Consider the following 16,477-nt stretch of genomic DNA (forward strand, 5'->3'; position numbering starts at 1 on the left):
GCTGGGTGACAGCCTCACTCACCTCAGAGAGTGTTTGTTGTGGGGGAGGAAGGGAAAGGAGAATGTTAGCCACTTTGAGACTCCTTTGGGTAGTGATAAAGCGGGATATCAAATCCAAACTCTTCTCTTCTTCTTCTCTTCACAACCCACAGGGTGAGCTTAAAGGCAGGATTATGAAAAGTCTCTGAGCATTGCCATTCTGGGGTGTTTCTGCACCTCAGCTAGTGGCAGATTGGCTCACGAACAAGCCAGAAGATGATTTTTGCAAATGAGTATTTCAGAGAGCACTTAGCAAGCCATGCCCCCCTCATTTATTTTCTGTCTGGGTTTCTGATATTAGACGGGGACCCTGGGGAAATGAAGCCTTTTAAAGTAATAACAGGCAGTGCATGCATGTGTGTCATAGAGAACTGTCTAAGGCTATTATGGCTTGTAGGGGCTTCAGGGCATTATAGGATTTTAGGGCTGTACCTTTGGGCAGCTGACCCTCAAGGGAGGCTCTGGGCAAGCTGACATGTCAGGATGGTTGCCCATCCCACCCCCACCTAGTGCTCTGTGGTAGAACAACTGCTTTGCATGCAGAAGGTCCCAGGTTCAATCTGCAGCATCTCCAGGTAAAGCTGGGAAAGACCTGGAGAGCTGCTGCCAGCCAGTGTAGACAGCACTGAGCTAAATGAACCACTGCTCTGACTCCAAACAAGAAGAAGGAGAAGGGCCATGGCTCAGAGTCAGAGCTGCCACCTGGGGGCGTCTATTCTGTCAGTCTGCCTCAGTGGGAGAGAAGGGAAGCAGGGCTCATTTCATCAGCTTTGCTGGAGGCCCAGCTCCATCAGGTACTTCCTGCCCTGGCCAGCTGGCCATTACAGGAACAACTGCTTAGAAATTGGCCCATAAGTTTTCATTTTTCATTTATATTTTCCTCATCCCTCCCTGTCCCCTTTCCCTTGTGTGTCTTTTGTTTTTTTAGGTTGTAACTCCGTGGGTAGAGACTGTCTTATTTTGATTGTTATGTAAGCTGCTCTGGGAGCCATTCAGTCTGAAGAGAGGGGTACAAATGCTCTAAATAAATAATATAAATGTATATTTCTATAAACAGTAGTTTTAGGGGCACCTGCCAAGTCTTCCTGCTGCTCAAGTAATTCAGTTTGTTGCAATCGCTAGTTCAAATCCGGAGATAAACTCAGTTGTGGTATACAACCTATTTCTGTAGCACACTATTTGAATAAAGCTTTATTTATTTATTTATTTATTTACCAACCAACCAACCAACCAACCAACCATCTATCTGAGGATCACAGAGCAAACAAGCCACAAAGCAGCTTAAACATAATAAAGCTCCTTGCCCAGGTGGATTTGGAAGCTCTCTTTATACTAAGAAATGTGTGGCAAGTTAGCCCAGCACCTTACTCAACTCAATCTGGCCGGGGTATGGTTCCAGAAACCCACCATCCTTTCAATATTTATGCATTCAAATACTAAATAAGTTGGATAAAATATTTAAATTTAATTTTTGCCTGCTGGTGAAAAGCATGAAGAGAGACATAGCTAAATGGTCCAAGATGAAGCTTTCTGTGTTGGGCAGAACAGCAACAATGCAAATGAAGTTGTTTCTGTTTCAGGTTTTCCCCATCCCTCTCCATGCAGGAATACAAAAGAAATGGCAGATTATATTGAATTTATGGGGGCCCTTCCAGTCCTGTGTGGTGCTTTTTAGACGAAGCAATTCAGGCTGCAATCCTGTGCATGCTTGTTAGGTAGCAATCCCTATGGAATTCAATGGGGATTAGTTCTGAGTAATGTACATGTATTGTGGCATGGAGATGGAGAAGCTCCATACAGTCAGCAAAAACAAGACCTGGAGCTGACTATGGCTCAGATCATCAGCTTCTTATAGCAAAATTCAAGCTTAAACTGAAGAAAGTAGGAAAAACCACTGGGCCGGTAAGATACAATCTAAGTCAAATCCCTTATGAATACACAGTGGAAGTGAGGAACAGTTTTAAGGATTTAGATTTGGTGGACAGAGTGCCTGAAGAACTATGGATGGAGGCTCGTAACATTATACAGGAGGCAGCAACTAAAACCATCCAAATGAAAAGGAAACGCAAGAAGGCAAAGTGGCTGTCCAACGAGGCCTTACAAATAGCGGGGGAGAGAAGGCAAGCAAAATGTGAGGGAGATAGTAAAAGATACAGGAAATTGAATGCAGATTTCCAAAAAATAGCAAGGAGAGACAAGAAGGCCTTCTTAAACGAGCAATGCAAAGAAATAGAGGAAAACAATAGAATGGGGAAAACCAGAGATCTGTTCAAGAAAATTGGAGATATGAAAGGAACATTTCGTACAAAGATTACCATAATAAAAGACAAAAGTGGAAAGGACCTAACAGAAGCAGAAGACATCAAGAAGAGGTGGCAAGAATACACAGAGGAATTATACCAGAAAGAAATGGATGTCTCATACACCCCAGGTAGTGTGGTTGCTGACCTTGAGCCAGACATCCTGGAGAGTGAAGTCAAATGGGCCTTAGAAAGCACTGCAGATAACAAGGCCAGTGGAAGTGATGATATTCCAGCTGAACTATTTAAAATTTTAAACGATGATGCTGTCAAGGTGCTACACTCAATATGCCAACAAATTTGGAAAACTCAGCAGTGGCCAGAGGATTGGAGAAGATCAGTCTACATCCCAATCCCAAAGAAGGGCAGTGCCAAAGAATGCTCCAACTACCGCACAATTGCACTCATTTCACACGCTAGCAAGGTTATGCTTAAAATTCTACAAGGCAGGCTTAAGCAGTATGTGGACCGAGAACTCCCAGAAGTGCAAGCTGGATTTCGAAGGGGCAGAGGAACCAGAGACCAAATTGCAAACATGCGCTGGATTATGGAGAAAGCTAGAGAGTTCCAGAAAGACATCTACTTCTGCTTCATTGACTATGCAAAAGCCTTTGACTGTGTCGACCACAGCAAACTATGGCAAGTTCTTAAAGAAATGGGAGTGCCTGATCACTTCATCTGTCTCTTGAGAAATCTCTATGTGGGACAAGAAGCTACAATTAGAACTGGATATGGAACAACTGATTGGTTCAAAATTGGGAAAGGAGTACGGCAAGGCTGTATATTGTCTCCCTGGTTATTTAACTTATATGCAGAATACATCATGCGAAAGGCTGGACTGGATGAATCCCATGCCGCAATTAAGATTGCCGGAAGAAATATCAACAACCTCAGATATGCAGATGACACAACCTTGATGGCAGAAAGTGAGGAGGAATTAAAGAACCTTTTAATGAGGGTGAAAGAGGAGAGTGCAAAATAAGGTCTGAAGCTCAACATCAAAAAAACGAAGATCATGGCCACTGGTCCCATCACCTCCTGGCAAATAGAAGGGGAAGAAATGGAGGCAGTGAGAGATTTTACTTTTTTGGCCTCCATGATCACTGCAGATGGTGACAGCAGTTACGAAATTAAAAGACGCCTGCTTCTTGGGAGAAAAGCAATGACAAACCTAGACAGCATCTTAAAAAGCAGAGACATCACCTTGCCAACAAAGGTCCGTATAGTTAAAGCCATGGTTTTCCCAATAGTGATGTATGGAAGTGAGAGCTGGACCATCAAGAAGGCTGATGACCGAAGAATTGATGCTTTTGAATTATGGTGCTGGAGGAGACTCTTGAGAGTCCCATGGACTGCAAGAAGATCAAACGTATCCATTCTTAAGGAAATCAGCCCTGAGTGCTCACTGGAAAGACAGATCGTGAAGTTGAGGCTCCAATACTCCAATACTTTGGCCACCTCATGAGAAGAGAAGACTCCCTGGAAAAGACCCTGATGTTGGGAAAGATGGAGGGAACAAGGAGAAGGGGACGACAGAGGATGAGATGGTTGGATTGTGTTCTCGAAGCTACTAACATGAGTTTGACCAAACTGTGGGAGACAGTGGAAGACAGGAGTGCCTGGCATGCTCTAGTCCATGGGGTCACGAAGAGTCGGACACAACTAAACAACTAAACAACAATTGTGGCATGAACCCATACAGTGGTACCTTGGGTTAAGTACTTAATTCGTTCCGGAGGTCCGTACTTAACCTGAAACTGTTCTTAACCTGAAGTACCACTTTAGCTAATGGGGCCTCCTCCTGCTGCTGCGCCGCTGGAGCACGATTTCTGTTCTCATCCTGAAGCAAAGTTATTAACCTGAAGCACTATTTCTAGGTTAGCGGAGTCTGTAACCTGAAGCGTATGTACCGTATTTTTCGCCCTATAGGACGCACTTTTCCCCCTCCAAAAATGAAGGGGAAATGTGTGTGCGTCCTATGGGGCGAATGCAGGCTTTCGCTGAAGCCTGGAGAGCAAGGGGGTCGGTGCGCACCGACCCCTCTCACTCTCCAGGTTTCAGGAAGCTATCCGCCAGCTGTGGGAGACCCAGCTCTCCCAAGGCTAGCGGAGACCTTGCCGGCACCCAGAAGCTTGAGGCGCGCTGAGCTCCGCACGTCCCAAGCTTCGGGATTAGCGCAGCACTCAGCTAGCTGTGGGAGAGCCCGCGGCTCTCCCACGGCTAGCGGAGACCTTGTCGGCACCCAGAAGCTTGGGGCGCGCTGAGCTTCGGGATTAGCGCAGAGCACCTGGGGGGGGAAAAATAATTTCCCCCCCCTTTATTTCCCCCCCAAAAAACTAGGTGCGTCCTATGGGCCGGTGCGTCCTATGGGGCGAAAAATACGGTAACCTGAAGTGTATGTAACCCGAGGTACCACTGTACTAGAAATTGTGGCAATAATTCTGAACCAATATAAGAATCTTAGGTGCTAAGTATTTACACCATACCCTCCAACATTTCTCTGATGAAAATGGGTGATGCATAAATGTCAGCCCCAGCATGGAAAGGCAATACTTTGACTTGCATCCAGAAAAAGGCCAAGAAACCGCCGGTGAGGAAATGGTGGCATAATGGGTTTATAGTGCCCAGTCCCAGTTAGTAACTGAGTGGCCATATTTTGTACCAACTCAGTTTTTCCAGACTGTTTTCAAAGGCTGTCCCACTTACAACTTGTTGCAATAAATCAAATGGGAGGGGGGGGGAGTGTGTTACTGAAGCTAGGCTCATGTGATCAAAACCACAGAAAAGACCTCTAGGGAATTAAATTGCGAATCCACACTACAGTATATACTTTTAAAAATAAACAGCTCAAAAGTTTTAAGCCACTCTCCCTATTTTCTGCTGTGTGACAAGGGATGAGCAGATCAGCCTGTAATTTTCACTGGCACTCAGTGCTAGATTCACTCTGTCTTTTAAGAATGCATGGAAAGTTCACATTTAAATTATTGTGCCTATTGTTATTATAGACATCACTGGGTAATTTTTTTATATGCATTTCCCTTCAAAAATGTATTCTTCGAAATGCTTTTCAATACATTTCCCTGTGAAATATGCACATTTTTGCCATAAAATATGTATGTTTGCACACTGAAACTGCACTGCAAAATCTGGAGAAGTGTGCAGTCCAATTAAGAACTGCACTCCAATTCACAAGCAAGTTTGGGATGACTGAATTGTGTCAGCTCACTGTGAAAAACTGGACCAGGTGAATTCCCTTCTATCCCAGCTGGGTGACTGATGTTTCCTGAACATCAGGAGGCTCCAGACCAAAGTGGGGAAATAGTTAACATTTCCATCTCTGTGGAAGGGGGATTGTGTCGGTGATTTAGTTGTTGCTGAGAATTATTTGGCATCTTCTTCAGGTTTCACTTTCCATTTCTTTGCAGCTGATTACCAAGGAATTTAAACTGTAATAACTCATAAGACCTGGCTCTAATTCTGGCTGACAATATACAATTGGCTCCAACTGGTCAAAAACTAAAAGTGGTGGTAGATGTATTCACAAGAGGGGCTGCTCCAGCTACCGAACCAGCTAAAGTGGAGGAGGCAGGATTTATTATTATTATTAATATTATTAAAAGGAAAGATGTGTTGTTATGAATATGCAAAGTGAGGATTTTCTATAGCTCAGTGGGCACAGATGGCTTGAAGATGCCTACTAAAATTAACCCTGATGCCTGGTGGCAACTAGTTATTGGACAGTGTCCAGTGGACACCCCCCACTTGCTCAGCTGGGGTCTGACAGTTGGAATACAGCCAGATATGGAAGAAAGAAAGCTGAGTTTTGCTAGCTGGCACGAAGGATATAGGGGCTGGTGTGGGTCCAAAGACAGACTGTTTTGTTTAAGAACTGATGGTGTTTTAAAAGGTATCATCAGTGGTGTAGTTAGCTAGTTTTAGACTCTGGATTTAAACAATAGCACCCACCCACCCACCCAACAGGCTGCATTTGGGTCCCTTCCTGCTCATTCTGCTGCTTGGGCACTTGGCAGACTATCAGAGAGTCCTTTTCTGAAAGCACCACTGTCCATCAATGTCTCATACTGTTTGCACCTGATCAGTTTCATATACTTTTATAAAATGTATATTATATTTTCATATATATATAAAACCAAAGCACCATAAGACACTCCTTGTCAGACTCTAATCATTATTATTTTATTATTAGTGTTATTTCTTAAATTTGTACACTGCCCTTCACCTGAAGATCACAGGGCAGTTCACAACGTAAAAATACAAAAGAACACAAAATACATAATAAAACAAGTCAATAACCCCCCTCCCATAAACACATTTAAAAGGCCATAGAATGTTTACTCAGCCAAAGTTCTGGTTACAGAGAAACGTCTTTGCCTGGTGTCTAAAGATTTGTAATGAAGGTGTCAGGCAAGCCTCCTTGGGGAGGGCATCCCACAATTGGGGAGCCATCACAGAAAAGACTTGTTATCATGTTGCCTACCTCCAGTCCTCTCATTGAGGTGGCACATGAAGAAGGGCCTCATATGATTATTTCAGGGTCTGGGTTGGCTCTTAAGGAAAGAGGCGATCCTTGAGATATTGCGGTCCTGAGCCATTTAAAGTTGTTTAATCATATGAGGTCTGACTCCATTGATGGGTGTGACCTTCATTTCTGGCTAAGGAACTTCAGGGCCCGAATATTTATTCACATGCTTTACTGGAACAAAAAAGGTACTTGTAAGTGGCATATATCAGCTTCTGAGCTCCACGGAATTGTCCATCAGTCAGAAATGGAAAGAGAGCAAAATTTCAGGTACACTAAAATTATACTGTGCACTCCATAGTAGGTAGGAAGAGGGAACTTATGACCTTCCAAGTGTTGTTGGACTCCCATCATCCCTGTTGATTGACCAACAGACATTTCAGCACAGGGCAGTGAGCCCACTTGCAGCACCCTCAGTTCAAAGGCAAAAACACACAACATACATATATACATAATTTCATTTGTTTGCAGATTTTCCACAGTTCAAACTGTGCTCAAGACGGCTTACAACATGAAAAAAAAAACATTACAACATAACAAAAGTAGTAATAAACAATAAATAAAACATTAAACACCACCAATCTGAACAATTTCCACATAAATCACAACAAAATCTAAAATAAAGATACAAAACAGCAACACCCCCCCCAACAAACTTCCCAGCCCAAGCATCTATTCAGCAGCCTCAGCTTTTGTAGCTGGAGTCAATCAGGGCCTCGCCCTTGGTGGGAAAAGGCCTGCAAGGCAGGGAGCAGATCTTCCAGGACTCAAAGCCAAGATGGTCAAGAACAGGCTTCCTCAGCCTTGGCCCTCCAGATGTTTTGGGCCTACAACTCCCATGATCCCTAGCTAGCAGGACCAGTGATAAGGGATGATAGGAATTGTAGTCTCAAAACATCTGGAGGGGTGAGGCTGAGGAAGCCTGGTCAAGAACTTTGTAAAGGCAGACTGGTAAGGGGTGTGGCCTGGGGAAAGAGGCTGTGGCTGAGGAGAGTCCCAAGTGGCCAGAGACGCCTGGGGGGCTGTATTTAGCCCCCATGCCTGAGGTTCCCTACCCCTGGTTTAAAATAGTCTATGGCTTAATGTTCTCGAAGCTACCAGCATGAGTCTGACCAAACTGCGGGAGGCGGTGGAAGACAGGAGTGCCTGGCATGCTCTGGTCCATGGGGTCACGAAGAGTCGGACACGACTAAACGACTAAACAACAACATGGCTTAATGTTATGTGCAAACCAGCTCATTATGGATCCTGGATTGGCTGAAACCCCTACACCCCACCCCTCCTTTCACCGATGAAATGCTGCCTGTGAGAACGCAGGGTTAAATAAAGTTTGGGTGCCTAACAGATTAAAAACTTAAGCCTTTGGACTGAGGGTGCTGCAAATGGGCTCGTTGCCCTGTGCTGAAATGTCTATTGGCAAAAAGCTATGAGAGGTTTCGGTGGGGTGGGCGGGTGGGGAGAAATGAAGACTCTGGGAAATATGACTACAGGCCGACCTTGTTAGAAAGAACCACACAAGCACCGTTAAGCCTTCAAGCCTGCCATTGTTCTCCTCCACCACCACCGCTCACCCCCCCCCAGCCCATAATTATTCCCACTCCCTGAATCTTACACCCAATAATTCAGGAAAGCTGAGTAATGGAAGAAACAACAGCCATTTTAATCGCTCGGTACTGGTGGTCTCCCCACAGAGAGGTGTGGGAGGGGAAGGGACACCACGAGGGAAGGTTTTTCAAGAGAGCTGCGGTTGTGGTTTCCTGTATTTGGGGTAGTAAAAGGAAGTGTTGGGCAGAAGGAGCCGTTCACCTATCCAAGAGCTTGGAAGAAGGCGTGGGAGGGAGGGAAAGGGACTTCCTGTTTGAAGAAAAGGGACCCTTCAGTCTGAGGCCGAGACACAGTTGGCAACTGGCCTGAGAGCTGATGGGTTTCACCTTGATGGAGGGAGCAGGACAGAACTGAGCCAGCCAAGGTGAACTTGAAGTCATGAAAAGAATGTGAAACAGAAGGGCAGAAAGAGTATCTGGAGAGTTAATGTTACGAGTGCCGCTCATCTCAGCAGAGCCACCCAGAGGCAGACTTTCCCTTCTGTATTATTAGCTCCTTAGAGAGGTGGCAAAAAAGCTTGTCCAGCAGTAAAGGAAGATGTTGAGCCTATTGGGGTGCCAGCATGGACCGATCCACGCTAAGACCTCTGCATCTTCTGAGTGTCCCCATAAGTATGGTTTGGAATTCACTTGTTGCTAAATGACTGGAATAAAGCCAGTTTGGCCATTGTGAGGTTGTGTTTTTCTGTTGTTGTTTTTCATGTGGTTCAGCATCCTTCCCCCCCCCCCCATTTGTACACCTTAGGTGAATAGACAGCTTTTGTTCTGTTTTCCAGACCCAGAAGCAACAGAATTGCTACTCTGGGCTCCATCCCATGAGCCAGCAGGCTCTGGTATCAGTTCCTGCACAGCTACCAGAGTTTTTAAATGTCCAGAGTTAGTGAATATAATCCAGACCAGCACTTTTGCTATGTTTTGTTTAATTTTTTCCTCAGCTGGCAAAGGTTTCCGAGATCAGATCTGGATAGAAAGGCTGGCAAAGTTCTCTGAGCTTGGACTCAGATAAAGAGGCAGGCAAAGTTCGGCTCAGACAGAGAGGTGGGCAAAGTTCTCTGGGTCTGAGAACTAAACTGAACTGAAGTTAAGACTGAAAAACTGAAATAAACAGAAACTGACAAATTCACCCATCCCAAAGGGTGGGGAATGGTGGTAGGCTGAAGGTTTCATTTAGCATCTGGATATGGCATACTTGGCACTCCATATAAGCAGCTGGTATTGCTTGCTAATTCAAAATCACCTCCATTTGCAATCAGCTAAAGTTCTACTTGATTAATATTCCAATGAAGTTGATTAAAAGGTGCTGGCCTCTTAAAAAACAAATGTACGTATGTGTGTGTGTGTGTGTGTGTGTGTGTGTGTGTGTAGGTGGGGGGGGGAGAGCAAGAGAGGGAGAAAGGCATATAAGAATAATTGCCCAATGGAATAAATTACCAAGTAAGCTTGTTGAGTCCACATTGTTAAAAGCTTTCAAGAGTAAGTCTGGAAAACGTCTGTCGGGGATGATTTAGAGATAATTAGTCCCCACTTAAGGGACTAAGATGGCTTTTAAAGGTACTTTCCAGATTTCAAGTGCAGGGCTACATTTTATGCCATGTTGGTTACCTTGGCTTGTTCCGTTGCCTCTTCTGCATGTGTCAAAGGAAAAGAAAAAAAGTATTAGAATTCAAAACCAGAGCCAATGATTATTTATTATTATTATTTATTTTACAGATTACAGTGTATCCTGCCTTCCCCCATTCACACTCATGGTGTCTTAGGGGTGGTCCCCCCCCAATTTTATTGAGAACAAATTTAATTCTCACTTCCCTCCAAAATTTGTCTGAAAATGTGTATCTTAACGGAAATAGAAACAGTGCACAGAAATGCATACGTTACTGAATATATCAAGAGCCAGTGTGGCGTAATGGCAAGAGTGTTGGAGTAGGACCTGGGAGGCCTGGGTTCAAATCCCCACTCTACCTTCCCTGGTGTGCCCTGAGGGAAGGCAGAAGTGAAGGAGCCTGTATTCTGTCAGTTTCCTGTTGGCACAAGAGGACTCTGTCAGTCTTCATTTTATATAATGCATTTGTTTTAGTGTTTAAATTGTAAATCGCCTTGGCAGGAAGATGGTGTGTAAATCCAACTAACTAATTAACAAATAAAGTAGCTTGCTGGGTGATCTTGGGCTGGTTATATTCTCTCAGCCTAACCTACCTCACAGGGTTGTTGTGAGGGTGAAATGTGGAGGGAGGAGAGCCACGTACGCTATATTGAGCTCCTTGGAGGAAAGGTGGGATATAAATGTAACAACAACAACAACAACAAGAATAAGTAAAATATTACTACTACTAATAACATACAAAAATGCATTATGTTAGAAGTTTCTTGCAAAAAGCTCTATACTTGACAAAACTGAATGCAAAAATGTCTGTAGTAGGAGAAATACACACTGAAAAACTGACTAATTTTCACAAGAACTTTCCCCCAAAAATCACCTACTGATATAGAAATGTGTTGAACTGAAGCCTGGAAACATGGGAAATTGAGAAAAACTGAAACTGACAGCTTGATTCTTCCATAATGACAATTCAAAAATGTGCCACAAAAACAATAACATCAAAAAACATTGTAAAAAAATACATAGAATAAAGCTTTGAGGAGAAATTGTTCCAATAACATAGAGGAATTAAATTGGAACAGTAATAAAGGCCAGTTAAAACTCCCCTCAAGGCAAAATAAAAGAGTAGTTAGTTCTAAATAAGAAAGGATTTGCTTTGATGAGGACTTGTGAAATAGACCCATAAAGCTTTGTAGATGAACAGAGGGAAGATTTTAACTCAGGTGTTCCTGGTCCAAATCCATTACGTACTCAGACCACTACACCAAGAGAGCCAAATGAGCATATCCTTCACACTAGGAAACCTTCAGGTGATGACAATGGGTTCCTCCAGATGGCTTATTTACTGAACATTCAACCTTATTTTCTGGCACAATGCTGACACAAAGATTAGACTATGTCTGATCTTTATTTAGCATCAGCAGCGTAGCGTGGGTTGTCAGCACCCAGGGCAAGGCAAGTAATTTGCGCCCCCTAACCCGGGGCAAGGCAAGTAATTTGCGCCCCTAACCTGCCGTCGCTGCCAGCTTCTTCTTGCTGCTGCCTGGGCTGGTCGGGTGTGGTTCTCTCCCGCGCTCAGCGCTGCGCTGGGCGGCCGCTGCACTGTCCCTCCCCCAGATAGTCCCTCCCTCGCTCTCTCTCCGCTCCGCAACGCAACGCACGCCTGGCACCCTCCCCCTCCACAGTGGGCGGCGACCCGGCAGCTCGGATCGGATTCGCACAGCCAGCACTGCAGTGAGAGAGAGTGAGTGAGCCAGGTAGGGGCAGAGAGCTGCGAGTGCGAGCGCGCGCCCCCCCAAATGTTGCGCCCGGTGCGGCTGGCCCCCCTGCACCCCCCACGCTACGCCACTGTTTAGCATTCATCCTGATTTGCTTGCATGATGTTTATGTGGCTTCCTCTTAATAATTTGTTCATCCCTCACTTTCCAACGTATTTCCTTGTAACTTTCCTAACAGCAAAAGTTCTGTTTCTTTTTTAAAGTGGCTTTTTATGCAAGAGCACTAGAGCCCTTTAATCCAATTTAACTGTGCAAACCTAAATTTCTGGTATGCATTTGAATTGCTCCTGCAAAACAGTGGTAGTCTGTAAGCAGCCACCGTAACGCAGGCCTGAATTTGACAGGTCTAGTGTTCTGCAGCATACCTGGTAGATTTACTAATCCAGTTCTGATAGACCAACCCATTTTGCTTCCCAATCTCTCTCTGGCTGCGTATACACCATACTTTGAAAGCATAGTTGACACACTTTGAAGGACCTACAACATGACTTTCCTCAGAGAATCCTAGGAACTGCAGCTTACCCCTCACAAAGCTACAATTCCTAGCACCCTTAACAGACTACGGTTCCCAGAATTATTTGGAGGAGGCCACGTGCTTTAAATGTATGGTGTGTTTGCAGCTTTTCCTATCTCTCCCCCTCACCTCACTTTGTAATTTAATGTTGCGCTTACCACAAAGTACAGTACATGTGGAGATTAGTCTTAAAATGTTCTTTCTCTGAATCTTGGAAAGCATTGGCGATGGCCTGAAATGCACTATACGTTCCATGATTATTTGGCCTTTCTGCAGTACCTTCCATTCATAACATGTACCTTCCATTCATACATGCACCCCACAACCCCAACCACTCTGCCAGCGTAATACAGCTTGTCATTTCTGAAACCACATCATAAAGAAAGGGAGGGATCTGCTCCGAAGCACATGGCAATACTCAAGGTAGAGAGCCAAGATGAGAGAGAAGCACAAGGCCGCATTGTTTGGTGGAGCCAATGTGGAACTTTGTGTTGCTATTGGGGGAGGAGGGGTTTTTGGGGGTGGGTGGGTGAGTGGGAGTAGAATTGGTACAAATCAGCACCCACTCATGGTTAAATTGCTTAGATGCTTCCTAGGCTAATAAAGGTTCCATCTTCTTTTCAGATACAGCTGGCTGGAAAATTTTCAGAGGAGAAGTTTTCCCCAGTGGAAACAGGAAGGATGTGGAGGGACGGAGGCCAAGAAATCTAGCAAGTTTCAAAGTGAGATTGGATGGCTGGACTGCCTTGGCCCACTGTAGTTAAGACTGGGGAGGAAAATGGGGGGGAGAGCCAGTTCTCTGGTGCCAGGCTAAAGCTAATCTGTAATTACTAGGGGTAAAAATCTGAGCAGGGGTGGGGTCAGCAACTGGCATCCTTGGGTAGCTTGCCAAGCCCCCAGTGCCCAAAGCAACAGACAACTTGGAGCTGCCATCTTATTTTTCACACCATAAGAGCCAACATGGGGGCTTCGGCGCTCACAATAAAATATTTAAGGGGGCCATTTAAATACAGTGGTACCTCTGGATACGAACAGGATCCATTCCGGAGCCCCGTTCGCATTCTGAAGCAAACGTAAGACGTGACTGCGCGGGTCGTGTTTCACCACTTCTGCACATGCGTGTGATGTCATTTTGAGTGTCTGTGCATGCGCGAGCAGCAAAACCCGGAAGTAACACGCTCCGTTACTTCCGAGTCGCCGCGGAGCGCAACCCGAAAATATTCATCCTGAAGCTACTTCAACCCAAGGTATGACTGTAGTATGTGTGTGCACAATGTCATGTGATCGATTATGCAGGGCAGGGCTTACCTGGGCCCCCACAATATTTTAGTCAAGTTGGCACCCCTGTTCCACACAAAAATCTGGGGCAGTGGACCTAGACTGCTTTGGGGCACTGTGAGTAATTTAAGTTGGTGGATAATAGTTGAACAGCCATTGGGTGTGAAAGAACCCCCAAGCCGCACACAAACGAGTGACCAAAACTCTCCTGCAATTGCATTTTATTACAGAAGACACAGGACTGCAGTGATCTGCTGGAGACAGCATCTGGATGTTCTTTTAAAAGCGAGTGAACAACAGATGACAATTTCAGAGGGCCACAGAGGTTCCAAGTCTATGTATAGACCATATAGACCAGGGGTCAGCAAAGTTTTTGTGGCTTGGGCCGATTCACAGTCCTGCAGACGTCGCGGTGGGCCGCAGTGTGTGCGCACGCACGCATGCGCAAACGCTATTTCTGGCGCGGAGGAGGCGTGCGCAGCTTCACATTGGCTGCAGGAGCTTCCTGCAGCCAATAGGAAGCCGACCAGCATTGTAGAAACAGTCCCCTCTCTGTTCTGCGCCAGTTTAGTGCGGCACATGGGAGCCAACCGAGAGGGCGGTTGGGGTCCATGGGCCAGTTAAACGATATAGACCTACATAAACCAGTGTCTGATTTGGCACAGGGCAGCTTACTATATTTCGATGGCTGCAGATAGAGAATTGTTGCAGGGTTTGTATGTGTATAAAAGAGAACATATTTGTGTGGTCTACAGGCATATGGTCATATTTAGAGAAATTACAGCAATTGTTAAGAAATCAAAAATATTTAGGACAACACTGATTGTGGCTGCTTTTCCACTCCCCCGCCTTTTCCCTTTGAATTTTTGAGGACACGGATGAAATCTGATGACCAAAACAGGGAGGGCTTGCTGTTTAAGCCATAGCAGCACAGGCCCTGCATAGCCCAGCCAGCCAAAAGGGAGTAAAGATCTTTAGGGAATGTGCCTTGGAACTGGCTTGGCTGGCTGCTGTGCAAACCCTCACCCAGATGCTTGGAGGGTGGAACACGTTTCTGTTTTTGTAAATTGTTTGTTTGCATTAGCTGCTTCATATCCAGCATTGTTCTAGAATTTAGGGGGAAATTATACACACACACATATATATATATATATATGTATGTTCAGTTGCAAGCCACAAAACAAAACAAAATGCAGCAGTGCTACTGGCAAGGATCTTTGATCTCGATTAGAGCCAGAGGCCTCTGAGTAATTCATATTTTGAATGCGTTGCTATTGAACCAAGCTGTAGTATTGTCCCACCCTATCCAATCCAGCAAGACAGTTCTCAGTATTACAATATGTACATACAACTATGTCTGAAGCGAGCAATTGCATCAAGTTCCCATGTCTCTGGTCTGGATCACTCATTTGTAGTGTGATACTTGTGCAAAATATCATAGAACAGCAGAAAGAGGGGGGCCCTTATGTGTATTAGGGGGTTTGTCCCATTGTCCAGTTTCCTAATTGCAGATGCTTCCTCTAATCCCATGCAATTGATTTCACTCCTAAGGAAACAATGCATTGTCTCCAATATTAGAGTAGATCCATTAAAATTAATAGGCATGACTAACTCAGGTCTGTTAATTTCAGTTGGTGTACTCTGAGTAAAAGCTGGCTGGATTCAGCCCTTTATTCGTAATTGCTAAGGAATGACGGTGCACACTGTTTAAAAAATGGATTTTGAAACCTTTTAGAACTCAAATGGCAAGTTATTGCTTTGAGAAATCAGGCAGTCATTCATTTAACAAAAATAAGAAATTAATTTTGTTTTTAAAAAGGGTGGATCATTGGATCATTGTGTGGATCATTGGATATGGGCTGTACTGCACAATTTTTAAATACATCTCTGGATGGTGAAGGGGAATGAGTGCATTAGTTGTCATCGATCATGCCATGGGTGTTACAACAGTTTGTGTGTGTGTGTATATATATATATATATATATATATATATATATATATATATACACACAAATAAGAGCTGTTGGCACACATTTTTTTGTGGCAGGGCTACCACCTAGTTTTGGTTTTTTTATCATGTTGTTTTTGAGGTGCCATGAAAAACCTAAAAAGCTGGTATGAGCAGAAACCATGGTGGAACAGTAAAATTCACATTTGTAACACAGGGGCTGATTTCTCTATAATGCTATCTCTCTTGCATGGCCTGTGGTACTGTACAGCTGCAGCTGCCCCATTAAATTCATTTGATAGATTATGTGACAACCTTTGCAGATTTCCATAGCAAGCATCTCATGTAGCCCAGCTGACCACCATAGCCCAGCATCACTGTAGTAGCCTAGCTGAGACAGAGGAAGCTGCTTTATACTGAACCAGACCACAGGCCCATCTAGCTCAGTATTGTTGACTCCAAACTGACTGGCAGCAGCTCCAGAAGTTGGTCCTGTTTAAACAAAAAACAAAATAATAATAATAAATCAGCTTCAAGCATCTTTCACAGCTCCAGCCAGTGATATCAAATCACCTCCCAGCTTTTGTGTGTGGACGCAGTTAAGTGTGTTTTGTGCCTGCCACACATTTTGGGCTATTAGGTATATTTTAAAATCCCCTCTGAAGCACAGCTGCATGAAATATGGACTGAGTGAAGACATCCCATCATCACTCTAGAGTGAAGGGGGGAAAGCTCCCTGTTGGTTTTATTTATTGGAGTATTTGTTTTTAATTTAGGAATTAAAAGGAGATGCTTGGTCAAGGGGTTTAGTGTCTTGAGCTGAGGTATTCCAGAGGCTGGAGTAGATCAGCATCAAGCCTGAAACCATGTAAAGCAGTT

The 16,477-nt window shown here is 44.5% G+C and overlaps 1 long non-coding RNA gene across 1 annotated transcript in view; it reads left to right on the top strand.

The window, feature by feature from the left end:
- Positions 1-16,477, top strand: part of LOC309346605 — a 46,090-nt gene that overhangs the window by 14,238 nt on the left and 15,375 nt on the right. Inside the window, exon 3 of the long non-coding RNA XR_014158706.1 lies at positions 12,997-13,094. This is a non-coding gene — a long non-coding RNA (uncharacterized lncRNA). The remainder of the gene's footprint in view (positions 1-12,996; positions 13,095-16,477) is intronic.

Source organism: Podarcis erhardii (genome assembly GCF_964252035.2).
Source record: "Podarcis erhardii genome assembly, chromosome: 7".
Taxonomy (NCBI): Eukaryota; Metazoa; Chordata; class Lepidosauria; order Squamata; family Lacertidae; genus Podarcis; species Podarcis erhardii.